The sequence below is a fragment of the Hemitrygon akajei genome, chromosome 9, assembly GCF_048418815.1.
Source record: "Hemitrygon akajei chromosome 9, sHemAka1.3, whole genome shotgun sequence".
Lineage (NCBI taxonomy): Eukaryota > Metazoa > Chordata > Chondrichthyes > Myliobatiformes > Dasyatidae > Hemitrygon > Hemitrygon akajei.
In genome coordinates, this window is record NC_133132.1 from 160243997 (window position 1) to 160262857 (window position 18861).

Below are 18861 nucleotides of genomic sequence, written 5' to 3' on the forward strand. Positions count from 1 at the left end.
GACAGGCAGCAGTGAGAATTTGAACCCCTATCTTAATGTCGGAACTGTAAATCATTGCACTAACCGTTATGCTACTGTGTCACCCAGTGTTGATGGAGATCTAAATTTTTTTTTGTGGAAATTGTGGAAGATGCTCAGAAGATAGATTTCATTTTTGACTAATTGCCATTCACGAAGGATCAAAGGGGAAGTCAAATGTTGGCAATGAGATGTTTTGAACAAGAGGCTATTTAGACAGGAACTAGAGAATTTTTTAGCAATGAATTAACAAACTTCTTTGGGAAGTGGAGCAGATTAATTGCATAAGTTCAGTTAAGAAACTTTAGCAGAGCATGGTGAACTAAATGGCCTTTCTTTGTACTGCATTTCTATGCTGCACTAATTACTTGAGACCTCCCTGGGCTTGTCTCAATTACTGTAATACATTTGTTGGATCTCTGTTTAATTTCTTATCCTTAAATTTCTTCGGGATTCAGGAATGATGTGCAGTCTTAATTCCAAGATTTCTGTTTATTTTAAAGTACAAACAAACATACAAATACTAAGCAAACTAAATAATGACATTTCTGAAAAATCTATCACTTTTATAGATAGGATAAGGGAAATTCCTTGAATAAGAATGAATTAGTTCATAGGTTACACAATTAAAACAATTGTGTCATGTGGGCAATGTGCTAATACTTAACCAATGAAAAATAAGAAAGGTGATAAAACGTTAGTTTAGCTGCTATACTGCTTTCTGCCAGTGAGTGTGAAAAATACATGAATTTGTAAAAAAGTACAACTCTTATAAAAAGTATTTTTTTAAAAAAGTGGTTTCTAACAGTTAATCATTACACCATAAAATAATAATCTTCAGATTTCTCATTGATCTAAGATGACATTGCCTTGTTCTGCAACTGCTGTTCTTGTCATAGAACCATAAAACATTACAGCACAGAAACAGGCTTTTTGGCCCTTCTTGGCTCTGCCAAACCATTTTTCTGCCTAGTCCCACTGACCTGTACCTGGACCACATCCCTCCATACACCTCTCATCCATGTACCTGTCCAAGTTTTTCTTAAATGTTAAAAGTGAGCCCGCATTTACCACTTCATCTGGCAGCTGAAATGAAAAGGAATTGTGAATAACAGAGGAATTCTTAGAGCAAAATACTGTGGAGTAACCTACTTTTATTAGAATTTTAGCAGAATGAATGTATTAATTTTAATAAGCATTGGTCTGTGCTGAGTTCCACATTATGTCTGTCAGCACTATATTCCAAATATCAGTGAAGTCAGAAATGAATTATAATGTTAACGTTGGAGTGTTTAATAACAAATACTAGCACCAACACTGAACTGTGCTATTATTAACAGCTTATTTGTGAGCAGGAAGGGTTAAAAAACATGGGAGACTTTGCAGTACCCTATAACCTCTTCAGGCACCATAGTTTAGGAAGCTAACCTGCTATTATAATCTGACTAACGACTAACCATAGAGATGACAGATTTGTCATGTTGTAATCAATAAATGCCAATCCACTGAGATTCAATCTGAAGACTAGTGAGAGCTTGGAGACTTTTATGTTAGGTTTTTATTGAGGAAACGTATTTTCTGACTGCAGATGCGTCTTGGATAATGTTATGTTGAACATAGCATTGACTTACAGAGAACACTTAAGCAATTTTCCAGCAGCAGGGCCATGAAAGAGTAGTTCATTCATTATGTGCCTTGTCATATGACATGGGTAACCATGGTCTCTTGTCCACGATCGTCCGTGGCAAATTTTTCTACGGAAGTGGTTTGCCATTACCTTCTTCTGGGCGGTGTCTTTACAAAATGGGTGAGTACAGCCATGACACTGGACAACAAAGATTTTGCTTCTTGGATACTTTTTGGGTGCATATTATTGATGTTGAGCTGCTAATCATGAAATCCAGCATGAAATTTCTCTGTATTCTTCAGAGATTGTCTGTCTGATCACATAAACAAGACATGATGTGCACCAGCTGCTCAAATGACCATCACCATCTGCTCCCACTACTTCACATGACCCTGATCGGGGGGGGTGGGGGGGAGGGCAAGCAGGTACTGCACCTTGCCCAAGGGTGCCTTGCAGGTAATGGATGGAAGGTGTGCCTTACTTCCTTTGGTAGAGACGTAGCTCCACCCTGCCACCCAAAAAAGGAATAGTATCCATTTTAAATGTTCCATATACCTTGGTCTGTGATATGAATCTTATTTTTTTCACTGGGGAAGTGACTGATTAGAAGAGGAAGGCTGTTTCATAATTAACACACTTTGTTGCACAGACATGGGAATTTTGTCTCAGCCCTCCTCCCCATACTGGGGACATCTGGCAGCCAAATATCCTCGATCTGTCAAGGGAGCCCTTAGTTGTCGTCATGGTAGCGGGTGTCTATTCCACCCCTAGCTGGCACTGGAGGAGCTGAGCATCATGATCAACTGTCATGAGGCAAAGTACCCCGATGACTTTGGGGCCTTCATCATGGGGCCTTCAGTCAGCCTGGTTTGAAGCAGTTTCTGACAAACTACTTTCAGGTTACCTACAGAATCAGAGGAGCCAACACACTCAATCCCATTTTCAGCACTATCAAGAGTGATTATCCTGTCATTCCACACCCAGATCTGATCCCCTGGCTGTGCTTCTAGTCCCGCCATACCAGCTGAGACTGAGGACTGCAGCACCGACCGGTGTGTGAGCTGTCAAGGGAGGTGGAGGAATGTTTACAGGATTGCTTTGAATCAATGGATAGGACCATATTCAGTGATTATCTTTGGATCTGAATTGATATAATAAAGTTATTACCACTTTATCAAGATCTCCTCGGATAAGTGTGTGCCTTTGAGAAGATACCATGTTTTCCCAAAGCAGAAACCCTAGATGAGAGCAGGGGTTTTGCAGTCTGCTCAGGGCTAGATCTGTGACATCTGAGACTGACAATCTAGGACCCTGCAAGAGATTCATCTAATTTATGGAAGATCATTGTGAGAGCAAAAAGGCAATTCCATGTGGAAATTAGAGACTTTAATCAGATGCACCATATTTGAATGGTTCGAATGCCATTACTTTCTATAGGCAAAACCTAACACTATAAATTGCCGTGACATTTCTCTTCCTGATGAGCCCAATGCCCTTTATGCTCACTTTGTAAAGGAGAATAACACTGCAGGCTCCGATGGTGTCCCTGGTAGGATACTGAATTCCTGTGCTGATCAACTGTCTGGTGTACTCAAGGACATTTTCAACCTCTCACTGCTCTTCTTTGAGGTCCTCAACTGCTTCAAAAGGTCAGCAATCACATCAATGTCCAAAAAGAGCAGGAGGAGCTGCCTCATAGATAACTGCTCAGTGACATTCACATCTGAAGTGCTTTGAGAGGTTGGTTGGTTATGAAGTGCTTTGAGAGATTGGTTATGGCTGCAATTTTCTTACTGCTGGAACAGGTCTACAAGGACACCTCACTCTGCTTTGGAGCACCTAGACAACAGCAAGACATATGTCAGGCTGCTGTTTATCAATGATAGCTTGAAGTTCAATGCCATCATACCATCAATAATTGTGATCAGGCTTCTAAACCTGGACATCAGTACTTTCCACTGCGATTGGATTGTTGACTTCCTCAATGGGAGACCACAGTTAGTACAGCACTGCCATAATGTCTTCTCCTCACTGACTATTAACACAGGTGCACAGAGTTCAGAAGCTTAATGGTCTGAGGGAAGAAACTGTTTCTCGTCCTTTGTAGGGACTTCTGGTCCGATGCCTGTCTGCTCCCATACCAAATGGAGATGTAACTTGTCAGTACGCCCTCCTACACTCTAAAGAGAGAAGCCCTAGCTTGCTCAAACACTCTTCATGAGATACTCTTTACTCCTGGCAGCATCCTGGTAAATCTCTTCTGCATCCTCTTTAAATCTTCCACATCCTTTCTACGCTTGAACACAATCCCTCGACTAATAAAAGCCGAAACACAAGAATGTTGCCTGGCCTGGAGGACCTGACTTATAAGGAATAGGTTAGGACTTTATTCCCTGGAAATAGAAGACTGAGGGGAGAGTTGATAAGAGTTTGAGGGATATAGATAGGCTTTTCCAACTGAGGTTGAGTGGGTCTACAACCGGATATCATAGCTTAACGGTGAGAGGTGAGAGTTTAAGGGGAATATGAGGGGAAACTTTTTCACTCAGAGGATCATGAGAGTGCGGAGAGAGCTGCCAACACAAGTGGTGCCTACGAGCTCAATTTGATTGTTAAAGAGAAGTTTAGATAGGTACATGGATGGTAGGGATATGGAGGGCTATGTCCCCAGTGCAGGTCAATGGGAGTAGGCAGTTTAAATAGATTTGAGAAGGACTAGATGGAGCGAATGGCCTGTTTCTGTGTTGTAGTTCTCTATGCTTCTATGATACCATATCCCTTCTTAAAAACCCTATCAGTTTCCAAAGCAACTTTAAGGGATCTATGGTTCTGGGCCTCAGGATCCTTCTGTCCTCCACTAATTTGATGATGCTTGGCCAGGGTTGTTAAGAATTTATGTTACAGCTAGTGACTGTTTACAAAAAGTACTAGCAGGGAGGCCCCTGCCAGGAAACTGTAGGAAAAGGCATTGGGACATAAGGTCAGTGAGCCACGTGGGAGGAAATGGTGCAAATCAGAGAGGACTCTCCAAAACAATCAGACTATATCTGTTCCATTGTTCAGCATGATTTTTGGAAGCCGAAGATTGTAGAAATTTTATGTGATGTTTACATTTCATCTGTTCTTTACACTGAATAGTGCTGTAATTGCATTTTCTTTTCCTGTATTCAACTTGTTGCTTTCCTGCCTAGAAGATTGCGAGAAAACAACAAGAAATCTCATAGAAATAACTAAATATAACAAAATCAAGAGTGCAAACAATATCAAAATTGGTGCTGCCAATTATTACATTTCCAATTACTAGCGGCAGAGGAGATGTCAGGGGGAAGATTTTTATGCAGAGAGTGGTGAGGGCGTGGAATGAGCTGCTGGTGACGGTGATGGAGGCAGATACAATAGGGTCTTTTAAGAGACTTTTAGATAGGTACATGGAATTTAGAAAAATAGAGGGCTATGCGTAATCCTAGATAATTTCTAAAGTAAGTACATGTTCGGCACAGCATTGTGGGCTGAAGGACCTGTATTGTGCTGTAGGTTTTCTATGTTTCTAACTCCCTTAATCCACATGATATTCAAAAGTAGTTAAGTTAACTGAAGAAGGAGATGGCTCAGCCTTGACAATATCTGGATATTGCACCAAAGCTTTGCATATCAGACAAAGATAATCTACATGCGAGTGATTCCAGTGGGAAGATGTCACAGGCATTATGATATTGCAGAAGATTGTATACCAGTCTCAAGAAGCCAGATAGAGTTGTCATCCTGGTAAATTACTGTTCAGGAAATGCTACGTGGTAATTATGTTATTGAAAGTTATCCAGATTTAGGAGATTCTTTTGATCAAACTGCATTGTGGAGATGTGAGATTTCGACTTCATTTGAAATGCATACTTTGGACACTAGGAATAACAGTGCATAGTTCCCTGAAGGTGGAGTCTCATGTAGATAGGGTGGTGAAGAAGGCTTTTGGAACGCTGGCCTTTATAAATCAGAGCATTGAGTACAGAAGTTGGGATGTAATGTTAAAATTGTACAAGGCATTGGTAAGGCCAAATTTGGAATATTGTGTACAGTTCTGGTCACCGAATTATAGGAAAGATATCAATAAATTAGAGAGAGTGCAGAGACGATTTACTAGGATGTTACCTGGGTTTCAGCACTTAAGTTACAGAGAAAGGTTGAACAAGTTAGGTCTCTATTCATTGGAGCGTAGAAGGTTGAGGGGGGATTTGATCGAGGTATTTAAAATGTTGAGAGGGATAGATAGAGTTGACGTGAATAGGCTGTTTCCATTGAGAGTAGGGGAGATTCAAACGAGAGGACATGATTTGAGAGTTAGGGGGCAAAAGTTTAAGGGAAACACGAGGGGGTATTTCTTTACTCAGAGTGATAGCTGTGTGGAATGAGCTTCCTGTAGAAGTAGTAGAGGCCAGTTCAGTTGTGTCATTTAAGGTAAAATTGGATAGGTATATGGATAGGAAAGGAGTGGAGGGTTATGGGCTGAGTGCGGGTAGGTGGGACTAGGTGAGATTAAGAGTTCGGCACGGACTAGGAGGGCCGGAATGGCCTGTTTCCGTGCTGTGATTGTTATATGGTTATATGGTTATATGGTTTAAGAAGATTGCCATGATTTTCTTAATAATGAAATTCCCAAGAACCATATGATTACCTGGTGTCCTTGGGGATAATGACCATCCTTACAAAGTCTGGTACTTTGATCTGACTGCAGCACCACATAAGAATGAGTGACTGTAAACTGTCTTCTGAAGTGGTCGGTCACAAAGTTGGATATCATCTAGATAGTACAGTTTACTTAATTAGTCAGGCTACTGAATTCTATCTCTATCACTTCCATCACAACAGTCTGAGGTGTTGCTGGGGAGCATATGGTGTACAGGATACACAAAACTTCTGTTTAACCTCTCCCAAAGAAAGATAGCAGAAATATTATGGCATGCTACCACCTCCCTCCAAATCATGTATCACCCTTCATTTGACACACCACCACTCCATCCTTCTGTTCATTCCTGAAAATCTTCACATTGTGATAAGAACTGCTCAAAGTTCAACGTAAATTTATTGTCAAAGTGAGTATTTATCACTTTGTGTCACCTTGAGATTCATTATTATTTTATCTTGTGGAAAAAAAAATCTACAAAGAATTTGTGGAAAATGTATAAGTAACAAAGACTGACAAACAACCAATATGCAGAGGTAGACAAATTGTGCAAATAGTGCCAAAAATGTAATCAAAAATACTGTGTTGTCGAGTCTTTGAAAGTGTGAAAGTGACTCACTGTTCAACGTTGAGATTTGTGAAGTTATCCACACCCATTCAGAACCCTGATGGGTGTAGGGTAAATACCTGTTCCTAAACCTGGTGGTGTGGAACCTGGAGCTCCTGTACCTCTTGCTCAATGGTAGAAGCAAGAAGAGAGCATTGCCTAGGTGATGGTGTCCTTGATGGATGCTTTTTTTTCTTGTGTCAGCACTCCTAGTAAATGTGCTCAGTCATGGGGAGGGCTTTGCCTGTGATCAACTGGGCATATTCCTTCATTTCTTGTAGGCTTTTCAGTTCCTGGGCATTGGTGGCACTGAACTCTTTCTTGCAGAGCCCAGGTGACAACCCTCAGACACCTCCTCTTATTTACCCCTTGATAAGAACCCCACTCTGGACCACCAAAAAACTGTCTCTGACATCATCACCAACTACATCAGCTCTGGAGATACCTCATCCACCTCCACCAACCTTATGGTTCCCATACTCGGCACTGCTCATTTCTACCTCATGCTCAAGATCCACAAACCTAACTGTCCAGGTAGGTCCATTGTCTCTGCCTGCTCTTGCCCACTGAATACACGTCCTCATACCTCAACTCCATTCTATCCCACTTGCTCAGTCCCTTCCCACCGGCATCCATGACACTTCACAATCTCCTCAACAACTTTCAATTCCCTGGTCCTGATTGCTTCATTTTTCACCATGGATGTCCAGTCCTTGTACAGTTCTATCCCCCATCAACAAGGCCTTAAAGTTCCTTATATCATTCTTGACAACAGACCCAACCTGTTACCCTTCGCCAGCACCATCCTCCATCTGGTAGAACTGGTCCTTACACTCAACAATTTTTCTTTCAGCTGTGATGAGACAGCCTACAGAGGAGAGGTTGACATCCTAACACATCAGTGGCAGGATAACAACCTTTCTCTCAGTATCCAAAAAACAAAAGAGCTGATTGTGGATGGAACAGAGACAGGCGTGCCCTGATCATCATCAAAGGGTCTGCAGTTGAGAGGGTGAATTCCTTGGTATACACATCACCGATGATCTCACCTGGACTGTACACAACTGGCTTTGTAGCAAAAAAAAAAGCACAACAATGTCTCTTCCTCCTCAGGCAACTGAAGAAGTTCAGCATGGGCCCCAAATCCTCAAAACCTTCTACAGGGGCACCATTGAGAGCACACTGACTGGCTGTATCACTGCCTGGTACAGGAACTGCACCAACCTTGATCACTGGGCACTGGAGAGAGTGGTACAGACAGCCCAGGGCATCTGCGGATGTGAACTTCCCTCCACTGAGGACATTTACAGCAGCTGGTGTGTAAAGAAGGCCTGGAAGATCATCAGGTACACCAGTCACCCCAACCATAAACTGTTTTAGCTGCTTTCGTCTGGCAAACAGTACCGCAGCATTAAAGCCAGGACCAACAGGCTACGGGACAGCTTCTTTCTACAAGCCAGTAGACTTTTAAATTCACATCTCTGTACATTGCGATGCAGTCATAATGCAAAGATTTTTACTCCCTCACATTGTGGGATGGATGTAAGATTTAAATAGCTTCTAATTCTAAATACTAATTGTAAATATTAATTCTAAATTCTAATTCTAGTTCTTCCACTTTCTCCGAACTCAAGGTTTAGCCATCTGCATCCACATGGACCCCGCTATGCCTGCCTTTTCAATGGCTATGTGGAACAGTCCATGTTTGAGGCCTTCCCTGGTAATCCTCCCCAACTCCTCCTACACTACATCGGTGCTGCTTCATGCACCCATGCTGAGCTCATCAATTTCATCAACTCTGCCTCCAACTTCCACACTGCTGTCAAATTCACTAGGTCCATTTCTGACCTCCCTCTCTGTTTTCTCAGTCACTCTGCCTACGTCTCTGGAGACAAACTGATTTCTTTCACAAACCTACTGGCTCCCACGGTGATCTTGCTTATACCTCTTCCCACAATCTCTCCTGTAAAAATTACATTCCCTTTTCTCATTTCCCTTGTTTCCCAGGACGAGGCTTTCTTTTCCAGTATATCAGAGGTGTGCTACTCCTTCAAAGGAGAGGGATTCCCTTCCTCCATCATTGATGCTCCCCTTACCCACATCTCCTCCATTTCCCAGCCATCAGCCCTCACCCCACCTTCCCTCCACCTTAACAGGGATAGAGTTCCTCATCTCCCAGCCTTGAGCCTCCACATCTAGCACTTCATCCTCCAAAACATCCACCATCTTCAAAGGGATCCTGCCATATCTTTACCTCTCCACCTGATTTCCACAGAGATTGCTCCCTCCATGATTCTCTTGTCCACTCATCCCTCCCCATTAATCTCCCTTCTGGCACGTTACCCCTGCAAGTAAAAGAAGTGCTACACCTGTCCACGCACCTCTTCACTCACTTCCATTCAGGGCACCCAAACAGTCCTTCCAGGTGAGGCAACACTTCACCTGCAAATGTGTTGGAGTGGTTTACTGTATCAGGTGCTCCTGATGCAGCCTTCTCTACACTGGTGAGACGGCATTGTCAAGTACACTCGCTCCATCCTTGGCAAGCAGGATTTCCCAGCGGCCAGCGATTTTAACTCCAATCCCTAAACTCATTCCAACATGTCAGTCCATTTCCGCCTCTACTGCCACGAGGAAGCCTCCCTCATGTTAGAGAAGCAACATCTCCTATTCTGTCTGGTTATCTCCCTACCTGATGGTATGAACATCGATTCCTCCAAATTCTAGTAATTTCCCCCCCCCTCCTCTTCCCTCTTTAATTTTCCACTCTGCCCCCACTTAACCCTTCTCTTTTCTTCACCTGCCTATCACCATACATAGTTGCCTTCCTCCTTCCCTTTCCCCACGGTCCACTCTCCTCTCCAATCAGATTCCTTCTTCATTATCCCCTTACCTTTTCACCTATCATCTCCCAGCTTCCTACTTCCCCACCCACCTGGCTTCATCTATCACCTTTTAGCTTGTATTCCCTCCCCTGCCCCCATTTGCTTTCTTCCCCCTTCCTTTCCAGACCTGATGAAGGGTCTCGGCTCAAAACATCGACTTCTTTATTCATGTCCCGAGATGCCTGGGCGTTCAACCAGAGTGTAGAAGACAACAATCTGTTCAAATACAAAAAGAAATAAATCATAAATAAATAAATAAATAAGCAATAAATATTAAGAACATGAGATGAAGAGTCCTAGAAAGTAAGCCCATGAGTTGGTTTTGGGAACATTTCAATGATGGAGCAAGTGAAGCTGGTTGAAGATATCTCCTTTGCTTCAAGAGCCTGATGGTTGAGGGGTAATAACAGTTCATGAACATGGTGGTGTGAGTCCTGAAGACCAGCCTTGTTCCTAATGTTAGCAGTGAGAAGAGAGCCTGTCCTGGGACGTAGGGGTCCCTGAGGATGGATGCTGCCTTCCTGCGACAGTGTTTCATGTGAATGTGCTCAATGGCGGGGAGCGTTTTACCCGTGACAGATTGGGCAGTATCCACTACTTTTTGTAGAGTTTGTTGTTTGAGCACATTAGTGTTTCCATACCAGGCTGTGATGCAACCAGGCAATTTACTCTCCACTATTCATCTACAGAAGTCTGTCAAAGTTTTAGATGTCATGCCGAACCTCCACAAACTCCTCAGGAAGCAGAGTTGCTGCCATGCTATATTTGTTATTACACTTTACGTGCTGGGCTCAGGACAGGTCCTCTGAAATAATAACACTGGGGAATTTAAACATTGACCATAGGTGTCAAGTTCTGGCAGCAGCCTGAGCCAAAATAAGCAGAGATCTTTCTGTTCAATGTGAGCTAAGCTTGTTTATCATCGGCATCAGAGCTTTTCCTTCAGCAAATTCAATGTGATGCAGGCTGCTGATATTTTTATTTTGGAACAAAGACTGCAATGTATTCTTCACGACAGGTATTTGAATACGTTCAGGCTGCAGGTGCAAAGTTGAAAGAGTGAAAACCCACTTATGTATTTGTAAGTGAAAGCAGTCTCCATGGGAAATGTGAGCATTGAGACAGAGACAATCCTACAATGGGAGGCTTTTCCTGCCCACGCACATACGTAATGAACTATTGTATTGCTGCACGGTACATTATGCGGGAAAAAAAAAGAAGCACAGTGGCCTAATGTACCAGTAAATCACAAAGGAAACAGCACTACATGAATGTACTGGCTCATTTTCATCGGGTCTCCCTGTTGCTGCTATTTTTTTTTATTGATTTCATCATTAAGGGTCCATTATGACATTTAACTAATTGAACAATGTCATAATAGAAAATTATTGTAATTTCTTACATTATAACACTTAATTGCACTTCACTTGTTCGCCTTGAGGACTTGCCAAGAAGGTGAATGCTGCTACGCAAATGCAAGGTCTCTGAATTCCAGATGCAGCGTTCAGACGGTGCGTCAAAGAAAGCAGTCAAAGTGAGCGAGAGGCACGGTTGCAACTGGGACGGAGGTCAGAGCTTTGATAAGAAATCTTAATAATTAATGCCTCCTTGCCACACTACAGAGACATGAATAAATTGGAATGTTCAGAGGATTATGTTTGGATTATAATTTCTTCCGGTGATACACTGTAATGACATTAAAAACTGCATGTTCATCTGCCAGGATTTGTAAAACAGCAGAAGGTGAATCATAACTTGCTCTTCATTTCTCCACAGGTTTTGCTGGAAATAAAAATGAGGGGAGGTGTAGGTTGGCTCCAAGCTCTTTACTTGTTCAGTACCATCAAGATCCACCCCACAGACAGAAGACAAAGCCCAGAAACCAGTGAAGCCTAGACATTAAGTTGCATTTCATGCCAAGAGCAGTTTGCAATGGGTATCAAGGCATTTGGGCACAACTCAAGTAACTTAGCATTGATTTATTTCCTCAGGAAGCTAAAGAAATTTGGCAAGACCCTATCAGCCCTTATAAATTTTTATTGGTGCACTATAGGAAGCTTTCTATCTGGATGCGTCACACCGATATACAGCAACTGCTCTGCACCTGAGTGCAAGAAGCCGCAGAGAGTTGTGAGGACAGCTCAGCCCATCACAGGGAACAGCCTCCCCTCTATGAAATCAGTCTGCCTCAGCAAGGCAGTCAACATAATCAAAGACCCCACTCACACCCCCCCCTTCTCCCTCTTCAGGCAGGAAAGTATAAAAGCTCAAACGTATATACCACTAGACTCAAGGACAGTTACTATCTCACTTTTACAAAACTAGTGAATAGTTCCCTTGTATGATAAATTGGATTCTTGACCTTACAATCTACAGTACCTCATTATGATCTTCTACCTTACTGTTTACATGCACTGCACTTTCTCTGTACTGTTAAGCTTTATTATGCATTGTTATTGATTTAAGTTGTTCAACCTCAATGCATTGTGCCATGATTTGATCTGTAAGAACAGTATGCAAGACAAACTTTTCACTGGATCTTGGTACATCTGACAATAATAAACCAATTCCATTGATTCTTTGCACGTTGAGCAATGCCCTGTCAGCATGTGTTTAACAGTAAGATCCATTTCTTGACCTGAACCTGCACAACCAACTCATGTATGAATGTAAATATGTTAGCCACTGCACGGGAATAAATAAAGTGCTATTAGTTTCATTGTGTGTTTAAAAATGGCCAATTAATGTAGTTGCCTTTAAGTAGAACTTTATTGCAACTGAAGAAAAACACGTTCAGAATCAGGTTTATTAACAATATTACTTGAAATGTGTTCTTCTACAGCAGCAGTTAAAATAAATAAAATCAAAGACATTAAAATTATTATAAATTACAAAATAAATATTGCAAAAAGAAAGGAATAATGGGGGAGTGTTCATGGATGGCAGGATGGAAGAAGTGGTTTCTGAATACTTGAGTGTGGGTCAAGTATTGGTAGTAAGGAGAAAAAGGCATATTCTACCTGAGTTGATGAACTCCTGATTAATGGTATTGGTCCATGGCATAAAAAGATTGGGAGTCCCTATTCTAGACGGTGAGGGTCGCTAATGATGAATGCCACCTTCTTGGGACACTGCCTTTGAAGGATGTACTTGATGATGTGGAGGTGATGCTTGTGATGGAGCTGGCTGAATGTACAACCCTTTTCAGTCTCTTTCGATCCTGAGCTTTGGAGTCTCCAGTCAGAATGCTCTCCACGGTACATCTGTAGAAATTTTCAGGAGTCTTTGGTAAGATATCAGATCTTCTCAAATTCTAATGAAGTGGAAACACTGGCATTTCTTCTTTAAGAATGCATCAATGCGTTGGGCACAGCATAGCTTCTCTGAGATATGGACACCCAGGAATTTGAAGCGGCTCACTCTTTCCATTGGTGACCCCTCATTGAGGACTGGCGTGTTCTCCCGACTTCCTCTTCCTGAAGTTCACAATTAATTCCTTGGTCTTGCTAACAATGAGTGTGAGGTTGTTGTGACAGCGTTCAAACCAGCCAATCTACCTCACTCCGCTTCACCACCTTGTTGTTATCTGAGATTATATCAGCAACAATAACGGTGAATTTATAGGTGCCAGTTGAGCTGTGTTTTTTCACGACACAGTCATGAGTGCAGAGTAAACCAAGCTCGCATGTTTGAGGTGTGCCTGCCTGTGTTGATTGTCATTGAGGAGGGGCTGTTATCGCTGACAGTAATCTTCCGAAGAGGAAGTCAAGTATCCAATTGTAGATGGAGGCACAGATGCCCAGCTTTAGAAGCTTGGGGGATGATAGTATTGAACTTCAAGCTGTAATTGATAACTAGCAGCCTGACATAAGCTGTACTATTGTCTAGTTGCTCCACTCACTTGCCCATCCATTGAGATGTTCCTACAAGCAATGATCTCACTTTAAGGACTCTTTATCTTGTTATCTCATGCTCTTCTTATTTATTACTATATATTTAAACTTGCATTTGCACAGTTTGAAGTTTTCTGCACTCTGGTTGATCTTTCATTGATCCTGTTATAGTTAATATTCTAAAGATTTGCTGAGTATGCCCACTGGAAAATAAATCTCGGGGTTGTATGTGTGATACGTATATACAGTAGGTACTTTGTTAATAAAATTTACTTTGAACAAAGCAAAGCAGAGAGCTAGTGAGATTATGTACTGATATTTCTTGTAGATACAGTGAATCTGTTTTTTTAAAAGTAGTCAGCATTATATGGGCCAAGGCTGCTGTAGAGCTCTCTGACTGCTTTGCTACACAGGGTTAAAAAATGCCAATTTATGTGATAAACAGAACATTAGTGAAATAACTGATAGAAATAGAGTCAGGGGCCGAACGTAATGATGTTCTCATACCTGAACAAGCAGCAGCTCTTGGGTTAACCACACGATGGCAATCTTAAACAAGTGTGCTGCTAAACTGCTCAGCATTAATATCCTCGGAATAAACAGAATTCTCCACTGAGGGTGATAGGTCTCATTACATTGCATGTTTTTGACTTAATAATAATCAATAACTTTTTAAATAGATTTTAAGTTTGCACTAATTAACTCTTTTCATTGCTCACCATTATCTATCTTCTTCATCTTCACAGACAGTGACTTAAAGGGCTGGTCTGTGAATCAGGTTCACTATTATTTTCCTTCCTTTCGCTCTTGAAAAATACTGCGGCTGAATTTTCCACTTCAGTTGGGAGGCCGACAGCTTTGGCACGCAAAGCCCCACAATCATATGTGCTATTCCTCCCTGGTCAGTGTCCTGATTCTGTAATCCTACTTGTGGCTCACATCCCTTTCACCCTTAGCAGCCAAAAATCTATTAATCCCAGAGTTAAGATTAATAAACTTAACTATTCTTTGCAGTGAAGTGTTTTGAACTTCTATTCCTTATAGCAGTTGGCATTATGCTTTACAGTGTCAGTTGTAACATGAGCGTTCAATTCCAACGGCTGTCTGTAAGTTCTCCCCTTGGCCGCATGTGACTCCTCTCGGTGCTCCGGTTTCCTCCCACGTCCTAAAGATGTACAGGTTAGGGCTAAGAAGTTGTGAGCATGCTATGTTGGAACCAGAAGCGTTGTGACACTTGTGGGCTGCCCTAGACCACCTAGACTATGTAGGTCTGTGCTGCTAAACAATGCCTTTCACTGTATGTTTTGACGTTTCAATGTAGCTGTAACAAATAAAGCTAACTTCTCTCTTCAAGTGCATTTCTTGACTTTTCAAAGACCATATCATTTCCTCTTTGGACAGGAGCAGAATCATTTTTTCTCTCTCTCTAACTACCCTCACCCCAATCACACTGAAAATTTTGACTAGCCTATTCTGTAATTTTAACCACACTTTAAGCCTTGAAATCGAGAAGTTGCTCCATGCCACCATTTTGCTTGCTGTTAACGTAATGCTGTGCGTCACACTGATGCTGTTTGTGAAATTCAAACTGGAGGTGAGAACTTCATAAAACAGCAGTGTTGGGCTTCCTGTGTGGCATATTCTGAATCTGAAGTTGTAGGATTTATTGTGAGGTTCCCTGGTGATGTGTGGTGATTTCTTGCCATTGTGATGGTGTATCACAGAGGGGGGCATCTTTGCAGTCTGATTTATCCTGTCAGGCAAACTGACTAGCAACGTATCTTCCTAGCTTCAATATGTTATCGGGAAACTAACCAAACATTGGAGCTAAGACCTTCCTGCTCTCCGTTGCTATTTTAATGTCATTCCCTCATTTCAGAATTTTTTATTGAGCTAATTTAGAGTAGAGTTATTGGGTGTACAAATTATGGAAATTTTGGGAATGAAAATACATTCATCTTCAAATATTTGGGCAAAGATCACCGCCCACCCTTTGCAGGTCATGCATGCAGTAGATGGGAGCCAACACCTTTGCAACTCTACCCCAGGTTGCTGTCTGCCACAAGCTTTTGGGAGTAGTGGATCTGGATGGAATTTTTAAAAAATGTTTTGTTTTATATTTATTTATTGAGATACAGGCAGAATAGGCCCTTCTGGTCCGAGCTGCACCACCCAGCAATCCCCGATTTAATTCTAGCCTATTCATGGGACAATTTACAATGACCAATTAACCTACTAACTGGAATGTCTTTGGACTGTGGGAGGAAACCAGAGCACCTGGGGGAAACCTGTGGGGTGACTTGAAGGGCATTACAAAGCCTTACAGGCAGTGGTGGGAATCGAACCTGGATCACTGATTAACATTGAGCTAATCACTACACTACCGTGCTGCCTCAAAGTTGGGGTGGGGTCTGGAATCAATGAGCTGCTAAAAGCAAGCTGACGGAGCTGCAATTTAATTATTCTGGGAGGATTAGTCCTGAAACCAGACTGAATCACCAAGTGGATTACAATTTTCCTGCCTGATGCTCATTATTCCTATCTTCACTGGTCTCCGGTTATGACCTGCAGTCATGAGCTTCCTGGATTAGGAAGTCCCAATGCTAGTCATTCAACCACTGCTGGACTTGAAAAGGCCCTGACAGACCTTGTAGGCAAAAACTCTGGAAGTGTGTGTGACAGTTCAATTTCTCCATAAGCATCTAATTCCTTCATTATTACAACTCAGAGATACATGTTCCTATTTCAAATATTGATTGCTGAAATTGCTTTAAACGCTTAAGTACATTCAATGAAAAAGTGACAGAAAACTGCAGGTAGTGGAACTTGAAAATAAAAACAGAAAATGCTGGAACCATCCAAAAGATTAGCCCAGCAGCTGCGGAGAGAGGGGAGAAAGAATAAATATTTCAGGTCACTGACTTTTCACCAGACCTTTTAGAATGAGCAAACAATTGGGTTTTCAGTCGCAGAGGAAGGGGAGGGCTGGAGGTGGCAACCAGATGGCATACATACTGCTGATGTTTCCCCAGGGAGGATGGTGACTATTTGTTAGTTGTAACTGTTGGAATAAAGAGAGGAAAAGCAAGAAGGCAATAGTGGAATGCAGAACTATTACTAGAAATCAGAACCTGCAGGGACCATTGAAAATGGGCATCTAGTCAGGTAGCATCTGTGGAGAAAAACAAACTGAGCTGGGGTTATGGTAGGATGAGCTCACAATGGGGCTAACTAATTCTGACACAAAAAGAAAAGGCATCAATCGCTACTTGGAAGGAATGTTTGAGTCAAGGTTAAGTTTATTGCCATCTGACTGTATAGGCAGTACTGTGCAAAAGTCCTAGGTACATATTTATAGCCAGGGTGCCTAAGATTTTTGCACAGTAAAGAAAAACTAATTTCATGATATATGTGAATGATGATAAACCGGATTTTGATATGAGCCTCTTTTGTGGACTGAAGGGGGCAAGGAGAAGGGAATTATGGTTGGGAAAAGAGGAAGGGAGAGGGGAGGGAGCAGGAAGCACCAGAGAGACATTCTGTAATGATTAATAAACCAAGTGTTTGGAATCTAATTATATAAAAAATATAATTCTAAATGCATGTAGTAAAGCGCAACACAGGTAAACAGTAATCAGTGCAGTAAACAGCTTGTTGACCTAGTGACAGGAACATGGTTGTGGCAGGGTATTCATTACTGTCACAACCTGAGGGAAGAAGCTGTTACACAGTCTGGTGGTCCTAGTCCTGATACTTTTGTACATCCTTCCTGATGGTAGTGGGTCAAAAGGTTTGTGGGATGGGTGGTGGAGATCCTCAGCAATGCTCTGGGCCCTTCATCTACAGTGCTCCTGGTACATGTCATAAATGGGAGGGGAGGCCCTGATGAACCTCTTGGTGGTTTTTATTGTCCTCTGTAGGGTCTTGTGTTCTGATGCCTTGCAGCTTCTGTGCCTCACAATGATGCAGCCAGTCAGGACGCTCTCGATGGTGCTCCTGTAGAAAGTGGTTGGAATGGAGCTGGGGAGCCTTGCATGCCTCAGTCTCCTCAAAGTGTAGATGCTGCTGCGTCTTAGCACAACAATAATACTTTGGTGCACCATTCCGTGCCAAACATCTTGTGCATGTGCACCAGTCCCATTTGATGCATTGATGCAGGGTTTTGACCCAAAACATTTAAAATTACTTTCTCCAGTGCCGCTTGACCCATTGATTTCCTCCAGGATATCATTGTCCCAGCTTCCAGCATCTGTTGTGTCTCCTTGGGTCTTTCCATGCATTGCCCATACAAATACTTGTCTATCTCTTACACAAAAAGATTGTACCTGTTCCAATATCCCATCAAAAGTTCAAAGTAAATTTATTATCAGAGTAGATATATGTCACCATATGCAACCCGGAGATTCATTTTCTTGCAGGGATGCTCAATAAGTCCAATAACCATAAAAGACTGCACCAACTGCTCCCTGTCACTCTGTGTGGAAAATTGTTTCCTTCGGAACACTTAATAATCTCCTTTTCACCTTAAACTTGTGCCCACTTGCTTTTAATGCTAAGGAAAATGATTCAGACTGTCTACCCCACCCATGTCTCTCTTTATTTTGTATACTTTTTTATGTATCTTGATTTAATATACATCTGTAGAAATTTTCCAGTCTTTGGTGACACACACAATTTCCTCAAACACCTAATGAAGTGTAGCCATTGGCATGCCTTTGTGATGGGGTGGCAAGGTTAGTGGTTAGCACAACGCTTTATAGTAGCAGGGACCTGAGTTCAATTCCTGCCGTTGCCTGTAAGGATTTTGTACAATCTCCCTGTGACCGTGTGGGTTTCCTTGGGGTGCTTCTGTTTCTTCCCGCTGTCCAAAGATGTACTGGCTGGTAGGTTAATTGGTCTTTGTGAATAGTCATTGGAGTTAAATCAGGGGTTGCTAGGCAGTATGGATCAAAGGCTGGAAGGGCCTTTTCTGTGCTGCATCTTAATAGGTAAACAATAAAATAGATATGTTGGGCCCAGGGTAGATCTTCTGAGATGTTGATACCCAGGGTCATGAAGCTGCTCACCTTTTCTACCACTGACTGCTGAATGAGGATTGGTGTGTGTTCTAAACACGAGATTCTGCAGCTGTTTTGGGCAGCTTTGACCCTGAT

The 18861-nt window shown here is 42.1% G+C and overlaps 1 protein-coding gene across 3 annotated transcripts in view; it reads left to right on the forward strand.

The window, feature by feature from the left end:
- The window catches only part of cep85l (centrosomal protein 85, like), a 322550-nt gene that overhangs the window by 119216 nt on the left and 184473 nt on the right, over nt 1-18861 (forward strand). The gene's annotated exons all lie outside the window — the stretch shown is intronic.